At 41.9% G+C, this 21,951-nt stretch overlaps 1 long non-coding RNA gene across 1 annotated transcript; it reads left to right on the forward strand.

Moving 5' to 3' along the window:
• Window positions 1–701: 701 nt before the first annotated feature.
• On the forward strand, window positions 702–11,480 carry LOC147342460 (uncharacterized). Its single transcript, XR_015157999.1, has 2 exons — window positions 702–947; window positions 10,473–11,480. It is a non-coding gene; the product is annotated as an uncharacterized LOC147342460 (long non-coding RNA).
• The last annotated feature ends 10,471 nt before the right edge of the window (window positions 11,481–21,951 follow it).

Here is a 21,951-nt window from a genome sequence, read left to right on the forward strand (position 1 = left end):
CACTGTTTCCCCATCTATTTCCCATTAAGGTTAAAACACATTAAATATGATTAGTATGAATAGATTAATGGAGCATCTGTTCTTTAACTCAGAAGTTTTAGCATTCTTGTTTTTAGATTGAATCGAATCAACACTTTAGAACGGTGGCAACTTATTATTCCTTTCCTTTTGACTTTTGTGTCCAAGTATAATGAGTGAAATGTGAATCTCATGGTTGGTTTTAGAGATACCCACATAGAAAGAAGCACAGGGTGACAAACAGAAGTGTGGCATTCAGTCTGTGGGTTATTAACGAAGGAAATAAAGTAAACTCTACTAAGAAGTATAAAGTTCTGACAAAGAAACATATTTATGGAGATTGGAAAACTTTTTGCTGCCGCTGCTAAGTTGCTTCAGTCGTGTCCGACTCTGTGCGACCGTAAGAGAGTCATTTCCTAGGCAGGTTGATAAGAAGTTTATGGGTCCCCAAGGCGAGAGGGGTCTAGAATTCTCAAGGAGGAAGAAAGGACACACTTTCCCCCCCTCTACATTCCTTAGGATTATATTACAATAATGTATCCTGCTTGAGTACAGTCTCTGGAAAAAACCTTCTGGCTAATCCCGTTATCTTAAGGTGTAAATTATGTAAGTAGGTCTAGTGAGGTCTTTACAACCTCCAGACATTCTTTTGATTCACTGTAAAAACTAATTAGAGAGTATATAACCCCATGGCTAACACTAGCAAGGGGGTAGTCTTTATACTCCCTTCTGATGCCTATGTCAGAAGCTTTCTCTATCTCCTTTATACTTTAATAAAACTTCATTACACAAAAGCTCTGAGTGATCAAGCCTTGTCTCTGGCCCCGGATTGAATTCTTCTCCTCTGGAAGCCAAGAATCCCGGCATCTTTCCGTGGTTCAGCAACAACCTTTCATCTTGGGGGCTCATCTGGGATTCTTCAGGACAAGGTAAGGATGCTTGGAGACCTAGTTCTTTGTTCTCCTAGCAAACACGTTTTCTGCTGTACTTTACTAACTCTACGGTGTGCTTGCGTGAATGAATGAAATGCCTTGCACTAAGCAAGTGAGGATCCCTGCTCTGTGGTCCCGCTCGATCTCATACGGCTATAGCAGAAACCTGTCGAGGGTTTATACCGACCTGCCAATGCCAAGAGGCACCCAATGTCTCCTTTTGGGGACCGACCAGAAATGGGTAAAGCATGTGGACCAAACTCTCCTTTCTTGGTAAAACTTTTTGGTCTCTTTGACCATTTCATAACTCCTTGGAAATTAGAAGTACTAACCTAATCTGTAGGATCATAGACTTTCAAGGGACTTGTGATCTATGCTGTTACTATGTACTGTTACTTAGATCCCAAGCTTGGATTGATAGTCAGGAAGCACTTAGCCTTGCTAGGCATGGAAAGTTTGGAAGCTAGATGGAGTTCTATCTCCAAGAGCATCTCTGAGGTTAAAGGTTACTCAGATTGGAACTATAACGGGTTTTTTTCCTTTGGTAACGCTGGCTCTTAGTGGACCAGAGGAGGCTCTTATACTTGTGTGGTGACGCTTGGAAGGAACATCTCAGTTTTATGTTTGTATCTATCTTATTGTGGTCAGGAATATACTCAGGGTCATACACAGGCACTCAGGTGACGAATGTTTTCCCCAGCAGTTTAGCCTGGGAGGCATTCCAGAAGGTTACTCTGTTTGCCCCCTGGGTAGCATCAGAGGCAAGCAAGGTTTTAATGGTGAGGAGCTAGACGTCAGTCAGGGATGCCATCGGGTCTACCCCAGTGCATCTTCACCCCATTTTGTTGGTAGAACCAGGAGGGACGAGTATGTCACCTGCGTCGGTAAGGGACAGACTAAGTCTGACCAGGAAAAAAAAGCTTTGGTGTAAAGTCTGTCTAGAGCATGGAGGGACGCCTCCAGTAGAAAGAGGGCACTGGTTGCTTTTTTTCTCTCTTACAGATGGTAGCTAACAATTCCAGCCTCACTCCTTTAAACTGTATCCTATAGATTTGATCCCCAGGGTCCCCAGGGCTTAAAGAAGACACACCTGGTCTTCCTATGTGATACTGCATGGCCGTGGTACCCACTGGAGGACGGCAAATGGTGGCCAGTTGGAGGGTCTCTTAAGTATAATACTGTTTTACAATTATACTGGTTCTGTAGAAAACAAGGGAAATGGGTAGAAGTAGCCTATGTGTTGCCCTTTTTCCTCTCTGTGAAATATGTCAGACTTGTGTCCTAAGGGTATAGATTTGGGTGTGAAACCTTCGGCTCCCTCCTCTCCTCCTACTTTGCTAGATGAGATGGAGGACAGGAGACAAAGAGATAAAGAAAAGCAGAGATAAAGAAAAGCTCCAATCTATCCCTGGGATCATATGTGCAGAGCAGCCAGAGAGACTAAGGAACAGCCACACAAGCTGTTGCCTCTTCATGAAGCACCCACCAGGAGAAATAATCAGTCTATGAGAGTTAATAAACCTTTTTCTTATCAAGAAATACAAAGAATCAAGGAGGATCTGGGAGACTATTTAGAGGACCCCCCAAAATAGAGCTTTTAAAGGTGTTACTTTGCTTTCTGACCTTACTTGGAAGGATGTGATGTATATCTTGGGGCAAAAGCTGACTCCCGACTCAAAGACTCGAGTTTTGGGAAAAGCGGTTGCTTATGGAGATGATGGACAGGGAGGCCTGGTGTGCTGCGATTCATGGGGTCGCAAAGAGTCAGACACGACTGAGTGACTGAACTGAACCGAACTGATGGAGATGAATGGTTTGGTAATGAATCAGTAGGGAAGAGGGAGGACAAGATAACCGCCCTCCCCACTGGGAATCAGGCGGTCCCAATTACAGAACCAGACTGAGACTACAACACAGCTAAAGGAAGATGGGATCAGAGTCATTTTGTCAGATGTATTCTTGAAGGACTCAGGCAGGTGCATGTTAAGCCTTTCAGTTCAGTTTAGTTCAGTCGCTCAGTCGTGTCCGACTCTTCGCGACGCCATGAATCCCATCACGCCAGGCCTCCCTTTCCATCACCAACTCCCGGAGTTCACCCAGACTCACATCCACTGAGTCAGTGATGCCATCCAGCCATCTCATCCTCTGTCGTCCCCTTCTCCTCCTGCCCCCAATCCCTCCCAGCATCAGAGTCTTTTCCAACGAGTCAACTCTTCACATGAGGTGGCCAAAGTACTGGAGTTTCAGCTTTAGCATCATTCCTTCCAAAGAAATCCCGGGGCTGATCTCCTTCAGAATGGACTGGTTGGATCTCCTTGCAGTCCAGGGGACTCTCAAGAGTCTTCTCCAACACCGCAGTTCAAAAACATCAATTCTTCGGCACTCAGCTTTCTTCACAGTCCAACTCTCAGATCCATACATGGCCACTGGAAAAACCCTAGCCTTGACTAGACAGACCTTTGTTGGCAAAGTAATGTCTCTGTTTTTGAATACGCTATCTAGGTTGGTCATAACTTTCCTTCCAAGGAGTAAGTGTCTTTTAATTTCATGGCGGCAGTCACCATCTGCAGTGATTTTGGAGCCCAAAAAATAAAGTCGGGCATTGTTTCCACTGTTTCCCCATCTATTTCCCATGAGGTGATGGGACCGGATGCCATGATCTTCGTTTTCTGAATGTTGAGCTTTAAGCCAACTTTTTCACTCTCCACTTTCACTTTCATCGGGAGGCTTTTGAGTTCCTCTTCACTTTCTGCCATAAGGGTGGTGTCATCTGCATATCTGAGGTGATTGATATTTCTCCCGGCAATCTTGATTCCAGCTTGTGTTTCTTCCAGTCCAGCGTTTCTCATGATGTACTCTGCATATAAGTTAAATAACCAGGGTGACAATATACAGCCTTGACAAACTCCTTTTCCTATTTGGAACCAGTCTGTTGTTCCATGTCCAGTTCTAACTGTTGCTTCCTGACCTGCATACAAATTTCTCAAGAGGCAGATTAGGTGGTCTGGTATTCCCATCTCTTTTCAGAATTTTCCACAGTTTATTGTGATCCACACAGTCAAAGGCTTTGGCATAGTCAATAAAGCAGAAATAGATGTTTTTCTGGAACTCTCTTGCTTTTTCCATGATCCAGCGGATGTTGGCAATTTGATCTCTGGATCCTCTGCCTTTTCTAAAACCAGCTTGAACATCAGGAAGTTCACGGTTCATATATTGCTGAAGCCTGGCTTGGAGAATTTTGAGCATTACTTTACTACTGTGTGAGATGAGTGCAACTGTGCGGTAGTTTGAGCATTCTTTGGCATTGCCTTTCTTTGGGATTGGAATGAAAACTGACGTTTTCCAGTCCTGTGGCCACTGCTGAGTTTTCCAAATTTGCTGGCATATTGAGTGCAGCACTTTCACAGCATCATCTTTCAGGATTTGAAAGAGCTCAACTGGAATTCCATCACCTCCACTAGCTTTGTTTGTAGTGATGCTTCCTAAGGCCCACTTGACTTCACATTCCAGGATGTCTGGCTCTAGGTCAGTGATCACACCATCGTGATTATCTGGGTCATGAAGATCTTTTTTGTACAGTTCTTCTGTGTATTCTTGCTGTCTCTTCTTAATTTCTTCTGCTTCTGTTAGGTCCATACCATTTCTGTCCTTTATCGAGCCCATCTTTGCATGAAATGTCCCCTTGGTATCTCTACTTTTCTTGAAGAGATCTCTAGTCTTTCCCATTCTGTTGTTTTCCTCTATTTCTTTGCATTGATTGCTGAAGAAGGCTTTCTTATCTCTTCCTTCTATTCTTTGGAACTCTGCATTCAGATGCTTATATCTTTCCTTTTCTCCTTTGCTTTTAGCTTCTCTTTTCACAGCTATTTGTAAGGTCTGCCCAGACAGCCATTTTGCTTTTTTGCATTTCTTTTCCATGGGGATGGTCTTGATCCCTGTCTCCTGTACAATGTCACTAACCTCCGTCCATAGTTCATCAGGCACTCTATCAGATCTAGGCCCTTAAATCTATTTCTCACTTCCACTGTATAATCATAAGGGATTTGATTTAGGTCATACCTGAATGGTCTGCGATTCATGGGGTCGCAAAGAGTCGGACACGACTGAGCGACTGAACTGAAATGAACAGAACTGAATGGTCTAGTGGTTTTCCCTACTTTCTTCAGTTTAAGTCTGAATTTGGCAATAAGGAGTTCATGATCTGAGCCACAGTCAGCTCCTGGTCTTGTTTTTGCTGACTATATAGAGCTTTTCCATCTTTGGCTGCAAAGAATATAATCAATCTGATTTTGGTGTTGACCATCTGGTGATGTCCATGTATAGAGTCTTCACTTGTGTTCTTGGAAGAGGGTGTTTGTTATGACCAGTGCATTTTCTTGGCAAAACTCTATTAGTCTTTGCCCTAATTCATTCCGTATTCCAAGGCCAAATTTGCCTGTTACTCCAGGGTTTCTTGACTTCCTACTTTTGCATTCCAGTCCCCTATAATGAAAAGGACATCTTTTTTGGATGTTAGTTCTAAAAGGTCTTGTAGGTCTTCATAGAACCATTCAACTTCAGCTTCTTCAGCGTTACTGGTTGGGGCACAGACTTGGATTACTGTGATATTGAATGGTTTGCCTTGGAAATGAACAGAGATCATTGTATCATTTTTGAGATTGCATCCAAGTACTGCATTTTGGACTCTTTTGTTGACCATGATGGTTACTCCATTTCTTCTGAGGGATTCCTGCCCGCAGTAGTAGATATAATGGTCATCTGAGTTAAATTCATCCATTCTAGTCCATTTTAGTTCGCTGATTCCTAGAATGTCGACATTCACTCTTGCCATCTCTTGTTTGACCACTTCCAATTTGCCTTGATTCATGGACCTGACATTCCAGGTTCCTATGCAATATTGCTCTTTACAGCATCGGACCTTGCTTCTATCACCAGTCACATCCACAGCTGGGTATTCTTTTTGCTTTGGCTCCATCCCTTCATTCTTTCTGGAGTTATTTTCCCACTCATCTCCAATAGCATATTGGGCACCTACTGACCTGGGGAGTTCCTCTTTCAGTATCCTATTATTTTGCCTTTTCACACTGTTCATGGGGTTCTCAAGGCAAGAATACTGAAGTGGTTTGCCATTCCCTTCTCCAGTGGACCACGTTCTGTCAGATCTCTCCACCTTGACCCGCCCATCTTGGGTTGCCCCATGGGCATGGCTTAGTTTCATTGAGTTAGACAAGTCTGTGGTCCTAGTGTGATTAGATTTACTAGTTTTCTGTGTGGTTTCAGTGTGTCTGCCCTCTGATGCCCTCTTAGAACACCTACCATCTTACTTGGGTTTCTCTTACCTTGGGCGTGGGGTATCTCTTCATGGCTGCTCCAGCAAAGTGCAGCTGCTGCTCCTTACCTTGGACAAGGGGTATCTCCTCGTCCTTCCTGACCTTCAACGTGGGATAGCTCCTCTAGGCCCTCCTGCGCCCACGCAGCCACAGCTCCTTGGACGTGGGGCTAAGCCTTTAAACTATGGCAAATTGGCAGACATAGAACAGGAGGAGAAGGAAGCTCTTGGTAAATTCCTAGATAGATTGAGAGATTGAGATTGATTCTGAAAGTGAAGAGGGAGAAGTGATCTTAAAGGATAGATTTCTCACTCAGTTGGCTCCAGATATCTTCCATAAGCTATTAAAATGGACATATGGACCAAATCAGTCTTTAGATACTCTGTTACAACTGGCTCAGACAGTCTATTATGGTAGGGAATATGAGGAAAAGAAAGAAAGGCAGAAAAAGACAAAGGAAAAGGCAGAAGCCTTCGCAATGACTATGAAAAACGTTCTTAAACAGCCTGAGAAAAATGTCCAGAGGGACCCAGGTGAAAAGGGATGGGCTTGCTATTACTGTGGAAAGGAGGGGCACCTCAAGTGGGATTGCCCTCAGGCATCTAAGCTGCGCCCCGGCTCCACGTCCGGTCTTCAAAGGACCACACTGGAAGAGAGACTGTCCCCAGAGGCGCAGGTCTCCGGGGTTGGACTCTCAAGACAATCAGGACTGAAGGTGCCCTGGGGGTCCCCACACAAGCTCCCGTCCTAATTACACCTGAGGAACCCCGGGTATTAATAACTGTGAGGGGGGGAGCAATCCATCGATTTCCTTTTAGATACTGGAGCAACTTACTCCATGCTTACTGAAGCCCCTGGCCCACTTTCTTCTGGATCCGCTTCCGTAATGGGACTGTCTGGACGAGCAAAAACGTATTACTTCAGTGTTTCTGTCAGTTGTGACTGGGATTCGGTGCTATTTTCACACGAGTTTCTGATCGTGCCAGAGTCTCCCTCACCGCTTTTGGGAAGGGATATACTGAGCAAGGTCCATGCCTCTGTTTTCATAAATATGGAGCCTTCCCTTTCTCTCCCTTTAATTGAGCAAAATGTAAATCCTAGAGTATGGGCTGATGGAAAATCTGTGGCTTGAACACAAAATGCTATTCCTTTAGTTGTCAAGCTCAAAGACCTGCACTTATTTCCACATTAGAAGCAGTATCCACTGAAACCTGAGGTTAAGGAAGGGTTAAAACCCATCATAGAAAATTTAAAGGAGTAGGGCCTATTAATTCCCTTTAACAGTCCATGCAACACTCCTATTTTGTGTATAAAGAAATCAAATGGTAAATGGAGACTACTTCAAGATTTACGAATAATAAATGAGGCTGTAGTTCCTTTACACCAGTGGTGCCTAATCCTTATACTCTATTGTCTGAAATTCCAGAACGAGCCAAATATTTCTCAGTAATTGATTTAAAAGGTGCCTTCTATTCAGTGCCTTTGGTGGAGGAAAGTCAATTTCTATTTGCCTTTGAGGACCCTACGCATCCAGCTTCTCAGTTAACTTGGACAGTTTTGCCCCAGGGATTTTGTAACAGTCCTCACTTATTTGGACAAAGTTTGTCACGGGATCTACAAAACTTTAATAGCTCCAAAGGGGTGGTGTTGCAATATGTAGATGATATTTTGCTCTGTGCTGGACAGAGGAAGCTTGTTTGCGAGCCTCAGAAGATTTCTTAAGCTTTCTGGCAGGCTGTGGTTACAAGGCATCAAGAGAAAAGGCTCAGCTTTGTCAACAATCTGTTAGATATCTGGGCCTAATCATATCAGGAGGGACTAGGGCCATAGGCCCCGAGAGAATTAAACCTACACTAAATCATCCCCTACCTATGACTTTAAGACAATTGAGAGGATTTTTGGGAATCACAGGTTACTGTCGCATTTGGATTCCGGGTTATGGGGAACTTGCCCGGCTTTTATATAAACTTATAGTTGAAACTCAGCAGGCCCAAACTGACAAACTAGTTTGGTCTCCAGATACTCAAAAGGCTTTTAAGGTTCTTCAGACTGCTCTCCTGCAAGCTCCTGCTCTGAGCTTGCCCACAGGGTTAGAATTTAATTTGTTTGTCACTGAAAGAAAAGGTGTGGCCTTGGGAGTTTTGACACAACCCGGAGGGCTGCACCAGCAACCTATTGCTTATCTAAGCAGAAAATTAGATGTAGTTTCAGGTGGGTGGCCCCACTGCCTAAGAGTAATTGGGGCAGCGGCTTTATTAGCACCTGAAGCTTTAAAAATAATTAATGGACAAAAGCTTACTGTACTGACTTCTCATGATGTGAGTGGAATCTTAAATTCTAAGGTTACTATTTGGATGACAGACAGTAGGCTTCTTAAATATCAGTCATTGTTGTTAGAAGGAGCAGTTAACTAAGCTTAAAGTTTGTGGAAATTTAAATCCTGCCACTTTCCTTACTGAGAAGGAAAATGAAACACCTGATCACGATTGTTCCCAATTCCAAACTTTAAACTATGCCACTCAGGAAGATCTAACGGATACCCCACTAGACAATCCCGACATGGAAATATTTACTGATGGCAGTTCTTTTGTTCAGGATGGAAAGTGTAAAGCAGGTTACACCGTGGTGACTGCTAAACAGGTTTTAGAAGCAAAATCTCTCCCCCAGGGAACCAGTGCTCAGTCAGTGGAGCTTGTGGTCCTTACCCGAGCTCTAGAGTTAAGCAAAGGGCAGGGGGTAAATATCTACACAGATTCTAAGTATGCTTATCTGACTTTACATGCTCATGCTACAGTATGGAAAGAGAGACAGTTTAAAACAACAACAGGAGAACCTATTAAGCATTTCAGAGAGATCGAGAGACTTTTAACTGCTATATATTGTCCTAAAGAAGTAGCTGTTATGCATTGCCAAGGACACAACAGAGATGAGGGTAAAGTAACTGAAGGTAATCAGCTGGCTGACTGTCAAGCCAGAAAAGAAGCACTTTACGAAACCCCTTCACTACAGACGCCTTTGATCTGGACAGGTCCTGAAAAACAGAAAAAAACACAATGTACTGAGGAAGAATTAGAAAGATATGAGAAAAGAGGAGCAAAGATTACTGATAAAGGATGGTTACAGTCTGAGGATGGACGATTAATAATTCCTGAAAGTGCTTAATAGAAAATTTTTAAGGGTTTACACCAGAGTTTTCATTTGGGTGCAGAGAGTACTTACCAGATGGCTTCTCGTTTGTTTGAAGGTAAAAATGTAATGAAAACTTTAAGGAATATTATCAAAAGGTGTGAGGTTCATCAGAAAAATAGCCTAAAGACTGAAAAGCTAGCAAAATCTGGATTACAATGAAGTGAAAAGTATCCTGGAGAGGACTGGGAAATTGATTTTACTCATGTGCCAAAAGCTAATGGGTATTCTTGTTTACAAGTTTGGGTTTCTACTTTTACTGGATGGATTGAGCCTTTTCCCTGTCATAGTGAGCAGGCTAAGGAGGTTATAAAGATTTTAATCCATGAAATTATCCCCAGGTTTGGGCTGCCACGGAGCCTTCAGAGTGACAATGGCTCTGCCTTTAAAGCTGCTGTAACTCAGGGGGTGTCTAAAGCTTTAGGAATACAGTATCATTTACACTGTTCCTGGAGACCCCAATCCTCAGGAAAGATTGAAAAAGCTAATGACATTATCAAAAGACATCTGTGCAAATTAACTCAAGAGACGCAGGACAATTGGATTAAAGTCCTACCCATAGCTTTAATGAGGGCTCGAACTGCCCCAAAAAAGGAGGGACTGTCCCCCTTTGAATATATTTATGGAAGGCCTTTCTTATGCACAGACATTGTTATAGACCCTGAAGCCTTGGAATTAACTAGTTATATAACTCAGCTCTCAGCTTTTCAACAGACATTAACAGAACTCCGGGAGACAGCTCCTGACCCAGACTCTGAGTCAAGCAAGCCTCTATTTGAGCCAGGAACCAAGGTCCTCATAAAAACATTGGTGTCTGGGGGCCCATCCCTTGAGCCTCTCTGGGAAGGCCCTTACGAGGTTATTCTTTCTTCTCCCACAGCTGTCAAAGGGCCAGAAATTGATTCATGGGTACATCACACTCGAGTTAAGAGGTGCCACCCTGACCAGAACTAAGTGACTTCATTTTATGTCTTTACTTTCTATGCTCTGACTTTGTACTTTTCAGATGGGCCTGATAATCTATGTGAGCCTACTTGTGCTGACTCCAAAAAATCTTGAGTCTGCTGTTTGATCCTCAAGACAATGCCTTCCTGTCCTGGGCTCACTCCTATGCTGCATTCCACAATCAGTCTAACTGCTGGGTCTGTGGAGCACTCCCCTTTTCATCAGTGGAAGGCTTCCCGTGGTGGACATCTCCACTTCAAGGAACAGACTTTCTCCAAGTCTGCGAATACCTTCGACAACAATCATATGCGATGCCTCTTCTTCATCTGATGACATCTAACAACCTTAAGATGGACTGATGTAACTATGGACATAATGTGACTTTTCATTTTGATTTTAAGTTGGTTTAATGACTATTTTGCCTTACATCTGTAACTGTATAATGGGGTTTTCTAACCGTCTAAAAGCTTTTAAGTTACAAATGGTTGTTCAAGCTCCTACGAGTGTCACAGACTCCTCCAACTATTACTTGGGGCCCCTGGATCAGGGACACTCAATATGCAGGTTAGGAGAATATGTTGCCTCAACAATTTAGGGGCCACGCCCCTAAACAGCAGGAAGTAGTTATGGAACGAAAACGACGCCCCTTTCCCTTGGCATAATTCTCCTAAAAGAAAAGGGGGGAATGAGAGAGTAAATTCCTAGGCAGGTTGATAAGAAGTCTATGGGTCCCCAAGGAGAGAGGAGTCTGGAATTCTCAAGGAGGAGGAAAGGACAAACTTTTTTCCCCTCTACATTCCTTAGGATTATATAACAATAATGTATCCTGCTTGAGGACAGTCTCTGGAAAAACCCTTCTGGCTAATCCTGTTATCTTATGGTGTAAATTATGGAGTAGTGAGGTCTTTCCAACCTCCAGACATTCTTTTGATTCACTGTAATAACTAATTAGAGTATGTAACTCCATGGCTAACACTAGCAAGGGGTACTCTTTTTACCCCCTTCTGATGCCAATGTCAGAAGCTTTCTCTATCTCCTTTATACTTCAATAAAACTTTATTACACAAAAGCTCTGAGTGATCAAGCCTCATCTCTGGCCCCGGATTGAATTCTCCTCCGGAAGCCAAGAATCACGGTGTCTTTGCGTGGTTCAGCAACAACCTTTCAACCCCATAGACGGAGCCCTCCAGGCTCCCCCATCCCTGGGATTCTCCAGGCAAGAACACTGGAGTGGGTTGCCATTTCCTGCTCCAATGCATGAAAATGAAAGTGAAGTCGCTCAGTCGTGTCTGACTCTTGGCGACCCCATGGACTGCAGCCTACCAGGCTCCTCCGTCCATGGGATTTTCCAGGCAAGACTACTGGAGTGGGTTGCCATTGCCTTCTCCGAGAAAACTTTTTACAAGATACTAAAAATCATATTTGTATAATACAATCCACATTTACTCAAATCTCATTAAGTAGCAATGAAAAAACCACCTCACTCTTCTCCAGTCCATAAGATGGAGCTAATTATTTATTTCTTAGAGTTGTAAGATTTAAAAAACAGTACAAAGCATGCTCAAGTATTATTTTACTTTTCTTTCAAATTATTTGGGGATAATTTCTTATGTGGCTGAAGTTTGCACAGGGACAGCAAAAGAGGAAATAGAGAATGGCTTACCAAAGGGACATAAACCTTCTTTCTCCATCAGAATCAATCATTAGAATACATCATAATTTTCTTTATAATATTAAAATAGTATGATGAATAACTCAGAATAATTTTTAGAATCAGAAGGTCTAGCTACTTTGCAAATATTATTATTTTTTTCTAGAGTGGCTAGAAGTCATACCAGGGTAGTATAGCATCAAATTTCTGATTGCACTCTTCAGAATGTGTTCATGTTTAGAAAAAGAATGTCCAGCAGGTGGCGCCACAATCATATATGTTACACAATGACAATTTTGTAGTGAGGGAGAAAGCAAAAATTATTATATAGCCAGAAGATGGTGCTAGGTGACCAATCTTTAAAAACTAAGATCTGCATTTGAAATCGGCAACTTCGTTTTAGTGAACCCCAGGGTTTGAATCAGGATGTGGTTAACAATACTGTTTGAAATTCTTTAATTTTTAACTTCAAATTTATTATTTTTACGATAAAGGAATCCTCACCAGCTCATGAAAGGAAGAAATACTTTTCTACTCTACTTTTATAACTCACGGTTATTGCAAAGAAAAGAGATTCTATGTAAATTTTTTAAATTTGACTGTTTCTCTAATTTCATATGTTTCAAAATTATATATATATATATTTTAAATTAAGGACTCATCTACTTCTAAATTCCTTGCTCCTTTTCTTCCATTCTTCCACTAAGACTCCCTCAGCAAGATGAAGCACTGAATCAGAAGATCTAGATTAGCAGATATATTTTATGGCATGCCCAAATTAGGGGGAAAAATGTTTTGAAACACTTCATCTATTGTTTTTTTTTTTTTTTTTTTTTTTTACCATATATACTATTTTGTGTATTCCTTCTCTCACTCCACATGATGATTTTGAGATTCACCCTTGTTGTGGTACATACTCATGGTTCATTCCTTTACGCACAGTTTATTTTTCACTCTCTTATTGATGACGCTTGTGTTGTTTCCAGTTTGAGGCTGTTATAAATAAGGATGCTATCAACATTCTTGTAAATGTATCTTGGTGGACATAAATATTCATTTCTCTTGAGAATATATCTAGCAGTGAAACTGATGGGTTATGGGACAAGAATATGGGTAACTTGAGTAGATACTACCAACCAGTTTTCCAAATTTATACCAACCTATTCCCACCAGCCATGTAAGAGTTCCAGCTGGTCCATATCTTTGCCATCACTTTGCATTTCCAATTTTTTTTTTCTTTTCTTTCTTTCTTTTTTTAACGGTAGCTGTTCTCATGTGTGCTTGGCATTTGCAGCACCAAGGTTTTAATTTGCCTTTCTCTACTGAGTAGTGATGTGTCTGTTCAATTTCCCCCCACCACCATTTTAAAATTGGATTGTTAGATTCCAATTAAATAAATTTAAGAAATTTAAAAACTGGATTGTTTTGTTTTTAATGACTTGTAGAATTTGTCTATCTGTTCTGCATATACGTTCCCTGTTGCCCACATATATTGTGAATATGTTCTCCCAGTCTGCAGCTTGCCATTTAGCTTCTTAATTATTTTTTTTTTTAATTTCTGATGATTAGAGTTCCTAGTTTTAACAAAATCCAATTTTCCTCTGTGGTTATAGGTTCTTTGTATGTATGTCTTTAAGAAATCTACCACAAGAACCTACCTACCACAAGAATATGAAAATATTTTTAATACTTTCTTCTAAAAGTACCATTGTTTTGGTTTCCACTTCTCAGTTTGTGATCCACCTTGAATTAACTTCTGTGTGTGCCAAAAGGCAGAGGCCAAAGTTTATTTTTCTGTATGTTTAATAGCTCCAAGCATCAGTTTGCTGAAAACACCATCCTTTCTCCCCTGAATTGCACCAGCACTTTGAATTCATCACACCACCATATCTGAGAGGGAGGTGCATTTCTGGAGTATTCATTCTTCCCAAGGGCTGTCCATAGGTCTTACAACAATATTGCACCATCTTTGTTACATTGTTTAAAAGTAAGTCCTGGAATAGGATAATATCCTGGGTCCTTTGGATTTCCACATAGATTTTAAAATCAGTTTATCAATTGTCATCCCAAAAGGAGGGGGAGAGGAAAAGCAAACCTAGCGGAGTTTTGACTGGGATTGAATTCATCTAAAGATTACTTCTTGTTAAGACCTCATCTTGGTGGTTTAGTCACTAAGTCACGCCTGACTCTTGTAACCCCATAGACTATAGCCTGCCAGGCTCCTCTGTCCATGGGATTCTCTAGGCAAGAATGCTGGGAAGACCACAGGTCCTCCCAAGAGAAGACCACATCTTGAGAGCATTAAATGCCCTGTGGTGTGCTGTGCTTAGTTGCTCAGCGACTATGTTCTATTTCGTAGATTGTATTTAGGTGTATTTGCTATTGTTTAATCACTAAGCTGTGTCCAGCTCTTTGTGACACCATTGACTGTTGCCTGCCAGGCTCCTCTGTCCATGGAGATTCTCCAGGCAAGAATACTGGAGCGGGTTGCTATGCCCTCCTCCAGGGAATCTTCCCAACCCAAGGATCAAACGCAGGTTTCCCACATTATAGGTGGATTCTTTACCTTCTGAGCCATCAGGGAAGCCCAAGAATACTGGAGTGGGTAGCCTTTCCCTTCTCCAGGGGATCTTCCCAACCCAGGAATCAAACCAGGGTCTTCTGCGTTGCAGGCAGATTCTTTTTTTTTTTTTTTCTGTTTAGTTGATCTATCCATAAGTGTGAGTGGGGTATTAAAGTCTCCCACTATTATTGTGTTATTGTTAATTTCTCCTTTCATACGTGTTAGCATTTGTCTTACATACTGCGGTGCTCCCGTGTTGGGTGCATATATATTTATAATTGTTATATCTTCTTCTTGGATTGATCCTTTGATCATTACGTAGTGACCTTCTTTGTCTCTTTTCACAGCCTTTGTTTTAAAGTCTAATTTATCTGATACGAGTATTGTGACTCCTGCTTTCTTTTGGTCCCAATTTGCATGGAAAATATTTTTCCAGCCCTTCACTTTCAGTCTGTATGTGTCCCCTGTTTTGAGGTGGGTCTCTTGTAGACAACATATGTAGGGGTCTTGTTTTTGTATCCATTCAGCCAGTCTTTGTCTTTTGGTTGGGGCATTCAACCCATTTACGTTTAAGGTAATTACTAATAAGTATGATCCCGTTGCCATTTACTTTATTGTTTTGGGTTTGAGTTTATACACCATTTTTGTGTTACCTGTCTAGAGAATATCCTTTAGTATTTGTTGGAGAGCTGGTTTGGTGGTGCTGAATTCTCTCAGCTTTTGCTTGTCTGAGAAGCTTTTGATTTCTCCTTCATATTTGAATGAGATCCTTGCTGGGTACAATAATCTGGGCTGTAGGTTGTTTTCTTTCATCACTTTAAGTATGTCTTGCCATTCCCTCCTGGCTTGAAGAGTTTCTATTGAAAGATCAGCTGTTATCCTTATGGGAATTCCCTTGTATGTTATTTGTTGTTTTTCCCTTGCTGCTTTTAATATTTGTTCTTTGTGTTTGATCTTTGTTAATTTGATTAATATGTGTCTTGGGGTGTTTCTCCTTGGGTTTATCCTGTTTGGGACTCTCTGGGTTTCTTGGACTTGGGTGATTATTTCCTTCCCCATTTTAGGGAAGTTTTCAACTATTATCTCCTCAAGTATTTTCTCATGGTCTTTCTTTTTGTCTTCTTCTTCTGGAACCCCTATGATTCGAATGTTGTAGCGTTTAATATTGTCCTGGAGGTCTCTGAGATTGTCCTCATTTCTTTTAATTCGTTTTTCTTTTATCCTCTCTGATTCATTTATTTCTACCATTCTATCTTCTAATTCACTAATCCTATCTTCTGCCTCTGTTATTCTACTGTTTGTTGGCTCCAGAGTGTTTTTAATTTCATTTATTGCATTATTCATTATATATTGACTCTTTTTTATTTCTTCTAGGTCCTTGTTAAACCTTTCTTGCATCTTCTCAATCCTTGTCTCCAGGCTATTTATCTGTGATTCCGTTTTAATTTCAAGATTTTGGATCAATTTCACTATCATTATTTGGAATTCTTTATCAGGTAGATTCCCTATCTCTTCCTCTTTTGTTTGGTTTGGTGGGCATTTATCCTGTTCCTTTATCTGCTGGGTATTCCTCTGTCTCTTCATCTTGTTTAAATTGCTGAGTTTGGGAGTCCTTTCTGTATTCTGGCAGTTTGTGGAGTTCTCTTTATTGTGGCGTTTCCTCGCTGTGTATGGGTATGTAGAGGTGGCTTGTCAAGGTTTCCTGGTTAGGGAAGCTTGTGTCGGTGTTCTGGTGGGTGGAGCTGTATTTCTTCTCTTTGTTCAGTCGCGCTATGGGGAGGGAGGGAGGGATGCTGCAAACAAATGACACTGGCGTGCAGTGCCTCAGCCACACTGGGTCTGCCCCCGCTCACGGCACGTGTAGCCTCCCTGCCCACACTGCTCAGGCTCTAGGTTGTTCCGCCGGGAACAATCCGAGGCTGGCCCTGGGTTGCATGCACCTCCTAGGTCCAAGCCACTCAGGTTCAGGCACTCAGGTAGTCCTCAGAGGCACAGACTCAGTTGGGGCTGCGTTTTGTGCTCTTCCCAGGTCCGAGCAGCTCAGGTGATGAGGTGTTTGGCGAGCGCCAATGCTGCGACTTATCGCCTCCCCGCCACTTGGTTATCTGAGTGTAAAACCGGCGCACCTTCTCAGGCAGATGTTGACCGTCCAGACCCCCAATAAGTTTTAGTTAGCAAAGAAGCCAGTTTTATAGATAATGTCTCTCTGGGGCTGCGATTGCCCCCTTCCGGCTCTGGCTGCCTGTCATCGGAGGGGGAAGGTTTGCAGCCGGCTACCTCTGTTTAGTCATTTGTTCCGTGCGCGGGCTGGCGGTGTCTTAGGTTAGGGCTGGCTTTTCGCATGGTAGATATCCCACAGTCTGGTTTGCTAGCCCAAATTATTTCGCTCAGATAGTGCTCAGGGTATTCAGGCCAGATTCTTACTCTCAGCGATGCAGCCCGCGCCGCGCCTCCCTGCCCAGCCCCCGCTTGCTAATGGCGCGTGCAGGCGTCTGCGCTGCTTCTCCACTGGAGGAGTTACCGTAGGGCTCGCAATCTGCGAGTTTTAATTGTTTATTTATTTTTTCTCCCTGTTATGTTGTCCTCTGTGCTTCCAAAGCTCAGCACGGATTCGGCAGTGAGAAGGTTTCCTGGTGTTTGGAAACCTCTCTCTTTTTAAGACTCCCTTCCCGGGACGGAACTCCGTCCCTCCCTCTTTTGTCTCTTTTATTGTCTTTAATATTTTTTCCTACCTCCTTTCGAGGAGTTGGGTTGCTTTTCTGGGTGCCTGATGTCCTCTGCCGGCATTCAGAAGTTGTTTTGTGGAATTTACTCGACGTTTAAATGCTCTTCTGATGAATTTGTGGGGGAGAAAGTGTTTTCCCCGTCCTACTCCTCCGCCATCTTGGCGCCTTCCCCCTCATCTATTGTTTTTTGAGAACCCTTTTCTGAAATACTGTTTAACTTTTTTGTACATTCTGTTGTCAATGTTCAAGTCTCTAATCACTTTAAAATGATAGAAAATAAAAATTAAACTGCTTCATAAAGTTTAAACATATGTTAATACAAAACTTTTATTCTAAAAATTGGTGGTGGTTCTTTTTGGAATTCTCACCATTTGCCTACTACATATCTTTCACATGCATCCATTACTTCCCAGTCACCCCTTCTCCTTCATTCTCTGGCCTCAGCTATTGTACTGTTCGAATGGAGAAGGAAATTCTAATGAATGAGAATGTCATACCTGACATATGGGAGGCTCTCAATAAATATTAGTTGATTGATGGAATGAATGCCCAAAGAAAAATATCAGAGGACTCTGGAAAGTGTAATTGATTTTATGGGTTCAGAAAATCTTGCACTGGCAAGATGGTGACTCTTAAGAGAAACCTTAGGGTGCAGATGAGCACCGTCTTCAGACATCTACAAGGCTGTCAGGTGAAAACGAGTGAAGCTTATTCTTTGTGGACCCAAAGTGGTGATCTAAGACCAAAAGTTTACAGAGAAAATGAAATCCAAAATTTATAAAACTGAGTGTCTGAAAATAGGACAAATTTTTACAATAGGTGGAGACCTGCCTATAGCTAACACACATTTGATCATAAGCTAGTAGTCAATTTCGTGAAGGGCAAAAAAGTGAAGTCAAGGACCAGCAGGGCAATTAAATGGCCTTTGAAGTCCCTTTGAGCTTTGAGATGCTGCTGCTGCTGCTGAGATGCTATGAAGGTATAATTTGTTCAAAAGATTATTTCTGTCTTTGCCATGCTGATTGCATCCTGAGACCAACGTTGAATGGAGTATGGGTGTACACTAAGTGTACACTTCCTCCTTAGAGTTTTGGGGAATAAGTTTCATTGTGATTAGGACTTGAGAGAATATGTGACTTCCTAACATGTACCACTCATTTCAGCTTAAATTTACACTGTCAACCTCTTCTTGGAATATACCTGAAAGGAAATGTAACTAAAATTGCTTCAGATGTATTCTTTTCCTTGATAACTGAAATTATCTGTTTCAAATTACACTATTTTGTTTAACATTTACTGGCTCACTGATAACATTTACTGATAAATTTTTGAGAATACATTTGGTTTTGGGAACCATAAAACTTTTAAAGTTTGTTTTTGAGGGGTGATCTAAATTCTGCATTTCGCATATCTTCTCAAGTTCATCCATAAATGAAAGTGGTTAATCAGTTCTTTGTTTCATGAACCTAATTTCAGTCAGCTGTAGAAAAGTGATCAAGATGTTTACACTTAATATACAAGCTCCTAACTTTTATGCCTCAACCCAGATTTTATATTAAACTACAAACAAAAATATTAATTTACCCTCAGGCCTCATGACACTATATACAGGAAACAATTCTTAACTATTTTTGGTAGATTGAAAACAAAACCTGCATTTGAAGAGTTTTCCTCACAGCAATTTAATTTCAAGTACACTGAGGTATAATAATATTTTCATGAACCAAAATAAGGAAATAATCTTTAAGTTGATTAATAGGATATAGGTTAAATATACTACGTATATAAAATGGGCCACAATACAGGCTTTTAAAAGAATAAATTAGTGTAATATACACTGAGATGGAAATATATCCAGGATATATTGTTAAGAAAAATTATTGAGAGGAGGAGCCAAGATGGCGGAGGAGTAGGACGGGGAGAACACTTTCTCCCCCACAAATTCATCAAAAGAGCATTTAAACGTCAAGTAAATTCCACAAAACAACTTCTGAATGCCGGCAGAGGACATCAGGCACCCAGAAAAGCAATCCAGCTCTTCGAAAGGAGGTAGGAAAAAATATAAAAGACAAAAAAAGAGACAAAAGAGGGAGGGACGGAGTTCCGTCCCGGGAAGGGAGTCTTAAAAAGAGAGAAGTTTCCAAACACCAGGAAACCTTCTCACTGCCGAATCTGTGCCAAGCTTTGGAAGCACCGAGGGCAACATAACAGGAAGAAAAAATAAATAAACAATTAAAACTCGAAGATTGCGAGTCCTACGGTAACTTCCCCAGCGGAGAAGCAGCGCAGACGCCTGCATGCGCCATTAGCAAGCGGGGGCTGGGCAGGGAGGCGCAGGGCGGGCTGCATCGCTTAGAGTAAGAATCTGGCCTGAATACCCTGAGCGCTATCTGAGCGAAATAATTTGGGCTAGCAAACCAGACTGTGGGATATCTACCAGGCGAAAAGCCAGCCCCAACCTAAGACACCGCCAGGCACGTGCACGGAACAAAGAATTGAACAGAGATAGCCGGCTGCAGACTTTCCCCCTCCGGTGACAGGCAGCCAGAGCCGGAAGGGGGCAATCGCAGCCCCAGAGAGACATTATCTATAAAACTGTAAGCAGGCTTCTTTGCTAACTAAAACTTTTTGGGGGTCTGGACGGTTAACATCTGCCTGAGAAGGTGCGCCGGTTTTACACCCAGATAACCGAGTGGCGGGGAGGCGATAAGTCGCAGCATTGGCGCTCGCCAAACACCTCATCACTTGAGCTGCTCGGACCTGGGAAGAGCACAAAACTCAGGCCCAACTGAGTCTGTGCCTCTGAGGACTACCCGAGTGCCTGAACCTGAGCGGCTTGGACCTGGGAGGTACATCCAACCCAGGGCCAGCCTCGGATTGTTCCCAGCGGAACAACCTAGAGCCCGAGCAGTGTGGGCAGGGAGGCTACACGCGCCGTGAGCGGGGGCAGACCCAGTGTGGCTGAGGCACTGTGAGCGCACGCCAGTGTTATTTGTTTGCAGCATCCCTCCCTCCCTCCCCACAGCGCGACTGAACAAAGAGAAGAAATACAGCTCCACCCATCAGAACACCGACACAAGCTTCCCTAACCAGGAAACCTTGACAAGCCACCTGTACAAACCCACACACAGCGAAGAAAAGCCACAATAAAGAGAACTCCACAAACTGCCAGAATACAGAAAGGACACCCCAAACTCAGCAATTTAAACAAGATGAAGAGACAGAGGAATAGCCAGCAGATAAAGGAACAGGATAAATGCCCACCAAACCAAACAAAAGAGGAAGAGATAGGGAATCTACCTGATAAAGAATTCCAAATAATGATAGTGAAATTGATCCAAAATCTTGAAATTAAAATGGAATCACAGATAAATAGCTTGGAGACAAGGATTGAGAAGATGCAAGAAAGGTTTAACAAGGACCTAGAAGAAATAAAAAAGTCAATATATAATGAATAATGCAATAAATGAAATTAAAAACACTCTGGAGGCAACAAATAGTAGAATAACAGAGGCAGAAGATAGGATTAGTGAATTAGAAGATAGAATGGTAGAAATAAATGAATCAGAGAGAATAAAAGAAAAACGAATTAAAAGAAATGAGGACAATCTCAGAGACCTCCAGGACAATATTAAACGCTACAACATTCGAATCATAGGGGTTCCAGAAGAAGAAGACAAAAAGAAAGACCATGAGAAAATACTTGGGGAGATAATAGTTGAAAACTTCCCTAAACTGGGGAAGGAAATAATCACCCAAGTCCAAGAAACCCAGAGAGTCCCAAACAGGATAAACCCAAGGAGAAACACCCCAAGACACATATTAATCAAATTAACAAAGATCAAACACAAAGAACAAATATTAAAAGCAGCAAGGGAAAAACAACAAATAACACACAAGGGAATTCCCATAAGGATAACAGCTGATCTTTCAATAGAAACTCTTCAAGCCAGGAGGGAATGGCAAGACATACTTAAAATGATGAAAGAAAATAACCTACAGCCCAGATTATTGTACCCAGCAAGGATTTCATTCAAGTATGAAGGAGAAATCAAAAGCTTTACAGACAAGCAAAAGCTGAGAGAATTCTGCACCACCAAACCAGCTCTCCAACAAATACTAAAGGACATTCTCTAGACAGGAAACACAAAAATGGTGTATAAATTCGAACCCCAAACAATAAAGTAAATGGCAACGGGATCATACTTATCAGTAATTACCTTAAACATAAATGGGTTGAATGCCCCAACCAAAAGACAAAGACTGGCTGAATGGATACAAAAACAAGACCCCTACATACGTTGTCTACAGGAGACCCACCTCAAAACAGGGGACACATACAGACTGAAAGTGAAGGGCTGGAAAAAGATTTTCCATGCAAATAGGGACCAAAAGAAAGCAGGAGTAGCAATACTCATATCAGATAAAATAGACTTTAAAACAAAGGCTGTGAAAAGAGACAAAGAAGGACACTACATAATGATCAAAGGATCAATCTAAGAAGAAGATATAACAATTATAAATATATATGCACCCAACACGGGAGCACCGCAGTATGTAAGACAAATGCTAACACGTATGAAAGGAGAAATTAACAATA

This window comes from Bos grunniens, chromosome 29, assembly GCF_055505025.1.
Source record: "Bos grunniens cultivar Pamir isolate PY7600 chromosome 29, Bosgru_T2T1.0, whole genome shotgun sequence".
NCBI classification, from domain to species: domain Eukaryota; kingdom Metazoa; phylum Chordata; class Mammalia; order Artiodactyla; family Bovidae; genus Bos; species Bos grunniens.